This window comes from Bison bison, unplaced genomic scaffold (genome assembly GCF_000754665.1).
Source record: "Bison bison bison isolate TAMUID 2011002044 unplaced genomic scaffold, Bison_UMD1.0 scf7180017852573, whole genome shotgun sequence".
Lineage (NCBI taxonomy): Eukaryota > Metazoa > Chordata > Mammalia > Artiodactyla > Bovidae > Bison > Bison bison.
The window spans coordinates 31,323-36,366 of record NW_011483146.1 but is presented as its reverse complement, the minus strand read 5'-3'; positions in this window follow the sequence as shown (position 1 = coordinate 36,366).

Here is a 5,044-nt window from a genome sequence, read left to right as displayed (position 1 = left end):
TTTGGCTGCAAAGAATATAATCAATCTGATTTTGGTATTGACCATCTGGTGATGTCCATGTGTAGAGTCCTCTCTTGTGTTGTTGGAAGAGGGTGTTTGTTATGATCAGTGCGTTCTCTTGGCAAAACACTGTTAGCTTTTAAAAAACCTGTTTTATTTTGTACTCCAAGGCCAAATTTGCCTATTACTCTAGGTATCTCTTGACTTCCTACGTTTGCATTGTATACTAAATATCCAAAATTATATTCACTCTAGTGAATATAAAGTGAAATAAAATTTTCATGAATAAATTATAAAATTAATTGTACTAATAATATTCAATGTTGGTGAAAATCTAAAGAGATAAGCATAATCATATAATCATATGCTTTAGACCAAAGTGTATTCTGGTTCAATATTTCTAGATGTGTGGTTAAATGTATCACAAAGCTCATATTCTTTTCCCCTTTATTTTAGTTTCACTTAATAAATGATATATTGCATCAATGTTTAGCCACCAGATTGCTTATCAGAATTTTTCATGATACTGAAGAAAATTGTAAACTCTTTAATTGATATACTAGGGAATGCACAGCTTGATTAAGGTAAATCCATTCTATTGAATACTGTAATCCATATTTTGAAATCACATTTAGAAAAGTAGTGGTCGTGTGTGAATGTGAGAGTTGGACTATAAAGAAAGCTGAGCACCGAAGAATTGATGCTTTTGAACTGTGATGTTGGAGAAGACTCTTGAGAGTTCCTTGGACTGCGAGGAGATCCAACCAGTCAATCCTAAAAGAAATCAGTCCAGAATATTCATTGGAAGGACTGATGCTGAAGCCGAAACTCCAATACTTTGGCCACCTGATGCAAAGAACTAATTCAATGGAAAACACCCTGATGCTGGGAAAGATTGAAGGAAGGAGGAGAAGGGGACAATAGAGGATGAAATGGTTGGATGGCATCATTGACTTGATGGACATGCATTTGAGCAAGCTCCAGGAATTGGTGATGGATAGGGAAGCCTGGCGTGCTGCAGTCCATGGGGTTGCAAAGAGTTGGACATAACTGAGCGACTGAACTGAACTTAGAAAAATATCTAATATAAGAAAAATTTACATGTTAAAATCCTCCATAAAAATGATACTAAATTATATTTGGATGTAATCCACTGTTTAACCAAGCTTTTATGCACAAATGAAGATGTGGTGAATGTAGATCTTAATTTGATAAAGCAAGCATGGAGCCTAAGAGTCTGGTTCTAACAAATTCCCAGATGATGCAATTAATACTAGCCCATAGACCATAGTTTGAGTTGAGAAGCAAAGGTGTAATCATTTTTGAGGGGAGAGTTGATGGTAGATACATGGATACATGGATTGTAGATGGGTGAAAGATAGATGGGTAGAATTAAAAGAAAAATATTAATACCTTAATATTAGAATATTTATCTCTGTGGCAAATAAAGAGGGCTTTATATAAATGCAGGAGACAGGGGTCAATCCCTAGGTCAGGAAGATCCCCTGGAGGAGGAAATAGCGACCCATTCACAGTATTCATGCCTGGAGAATCCCATGGACAGAGGAGCCTGGTGAGCTACAGTCCATAGTATCACAAAGAGTCTGATGTGCTGAAGCGACTTAGCATGCACCAGAGTATTTGCCTCTGGTGCAAATAAAGAGGGCTTTATATCTTCTTATGCTTTTATTTTACTTAAGCTTGCATTACTTTTGTTCTGATACTTTTTATTTCCTTATTTTAGTAGATGCTCAATATAGAAACACAGGGAATCCCCTCAAAAAGAATAATTAATTAAAATAATATATAATATTGTCCATTAAGAGATAACTACTATTAATACTTGGTACTTGTTCTGCAACACATGCAGATACCATCACATAAAAATATACCAACATGCATGTAACAAGTCATTAACCATATTCTTAGATTTTATATATATAGCTTTTATAGCCAGAGAAATAAATGAAAATTTTACTTTTTGCATAGATTTTTCTATAGAGAAACAGTGGTCTGTACCTGAGCTGTCCAATGTGGTAGCTACTAATCACATGACTATTTAAATTTTATTTTTAATTAATTAAAATTAAATAAAATTAAAAATCTACTTCCTCAGTCTCACTGGCCATATTTCAAAGGCTCAATAATCACGTGTCTAGTGGTTACTTTACTGGACAGTGTGTATATCGAACATTTTCCTTATGGTAGAAATTTCTACTGGACCACACCTCTCTCTAGACAGAGAGGTGGACCTGAGTTTTCCAATTTTGTTGGACTTTTGTTTGCTCTCCTAATAAATAGTAAGTATTACTTTTTATTCTAGAGTTAGTATTATTAATAAGCTTAAAACTCATTTTAATAAATAAATGGAAATTTGTTTTATATCAGGAGTATGCTAATTTAAACAAATGATTTGTCACATGATATCTCAATCTGTGAGCACTCAAACTTTAACAGAACCCTTAAGTGGACTGAATCTACACAGATGTATCACACAAAGCCAGTCAAACTGTTTAGAAAAATGATTGAGTTCACTCATTTTTTTCTCTTTACTAATTTGATAATCAATTTAGTGAGTCAGCAACTCACTTTCAAGTGAATTCCCATTGCCTTATGGGGACCAGTCAAATATTCTTGGTACAGTCTATATCCAACTAACTCCCTCTAGAAGAGTACTGGAGTGGGGTGCCATTGCCTTCTCCGTGACTAACGAAGGTTCATGAGTAGTGCTTCATGGTCATTACACCAAGCCAGTAGTTCCATAGTAGTTCCACATTCAGGCACTCTTTCTGAATTTTAACTTGCTGACATTCTTGAGTACAGCTGCTAAAGTTCTTAAGTACAAGACTGGCTTCAAATTGTGACTATCGGGAATAGCAGAGCTGTCATTCCTCTGAACCTCTAAAGCCAGGGAGTCGACGCTTAGGCTGCCTAAACATAACTATTCTGAGAATCAGCTAGACAAGATAGACACGTGTGTGGCTGAGACAGGTTATAAAGAAATATGTGGAAAACCAAGTGAAAAAATGCCTAGAAAAAAGCATTTGAGATCATTCGAAAGAAGCCAACTGTCCTATGGCTGTTTCATGTTGTTAAGTGCTGACTCAGTAATATATCTAATAATCAATAGATTTCACAAACTTAACCACATTTCAGGATGCAGAAAACTACCTTCCTCAACTCATTCATCATCTAGAAGCTAGCTTTAAATCATACTCCTACACCTTCTTAGGCATCAGGTTGCCTTGTTGGACAGAATTTATAGTTAATCATAATTGGGGTTTTGAGAAGGGCTTTGAAGCTGGGATTGTGGATGAAGAATTGATAAGTAAGGGCTCACCTTTGCTAGGTATTTACATCTGGGCCAGACCTTGCATAATCAGGTACCAAGCAACTCAGGACTAGGTAAAACCAGGAATCAATTTGGGACACCGTGATGAATCTTGAGCTAGCTAAAGCATAGGCCCTAGGCTAGACCAGAGTTGGAAACAGGGTAACAAAGTTTAACTAGACTCCCGGATGTTATAAACTAGTTATAAAGTCTAAGAATAAAAGACGCTTTCCCAGTGGCTTAGTGGTAAAGAATGTCTGCAAGGCAGGAGATGCAGGTTTAATCCGTGGGTTGGGAAGATCCCCTGGAGAAGGAAATGGCAACCCACTCCAGTATTCTTGCCTGGAAAATTCCATGGACAGAGGAGCCAGGCAGGCTATAGTCTATGGGGTCACAAAGAGTCAGACCAACTAAGTGACTGAACAACGACAACAAATGAAAAATAAAAGTAGATCTGAGGGCAGGAACATAACGGGGCATGAGAAAGGACTGGAACTGAACACAGAGAGTGTTTAAGGATCAAGATCATAGAAGTACACAACTGAGGTACATAGAGGGCTGAATGTTTTAAGTATGCCTTTCTAGACTGGATAAAGAAAGGTGAGATCCACTTTATCTGGACAGAGTAAACAGCAACTGGAAATTTGAACAGAAGATAGGGGCCCTCATTAAGCACCAGCTGGTACAGGACCAAGAGGGTGAGCTTCCGATATTCTCTTACATTCTCTCTGTTCTCCTCTGTTTCAGGGAACTGTCCAGAGTCTTGTTCTAGAGAGGATCTTCTATCCCAGCTGCTCCTCTGAGTACTGGCATAATTTCCATTCGCATCATTCACTTCCTTCTTTGTCTGGAGTTTTCTGCCCAACTGAGCTATGCATCCATCCCAAAAGGAATATACGGGCAAGTGCCAAAGATAAAGATATGCCAAGCATCCCCAATACTCCCTGCCCTGTCTCATTACAGCTGCTCTTCCTTTCAGGAATAATCACATGATTGACTCCCCTTCTGAGTCAAACTGCCCACAGTGGTTTAGCTTTGGAGGGCTTCCCAGGTGGCACAGGGAACCACTCCAGAGTGAATGCAAAATGCCAATCTTCAGCTACCTTGGTGAGTTCTACATGATTTTCTTATACCTCCTTCACAAAATAAGTGAAGTAATTATCATAGCAAAAACTTGAATTCCTGATGGTGCATCACCCTGCAAGAGGATTTATTATGTGACTTATGCCTACAATTGTAGCTTATAGTAATAATGAAAATCATAATCATAATAATCATAGTGTTATGTAGCATTTTTCTAAATACTTTATACGTAAGTATATTTTATTCTTACAGAAACCTTATGAGATTAGATAATTATTCCACATAGGCAACAAACCTGAGATACAGAAGAGTTAAGTCATTTATACAAGGTCGCAGGTAATTAGTAGTGGAGCTGAGATTTGAGCCTATACTGATGCTTACCTGTAAATACTACACTATGCTATTCATTCATACTCTACAGTCCAGCTATAAAGAATGATCCTATTTCCTATCTTCACCTCTGATTCTCAATCTGCTGTTCTCTCAATCTGCATATCGCTCTAGAGAAAGCTTCAGTTCAGTTCACTTCAGTCGTTCAGTAGTGTCCAACTCTTTGTGACCCCATGAACCACAACACGCCAGGCCTCCCTGTCCATCACCAACTCCCAGAGTCCACCCAAATCCATGTCC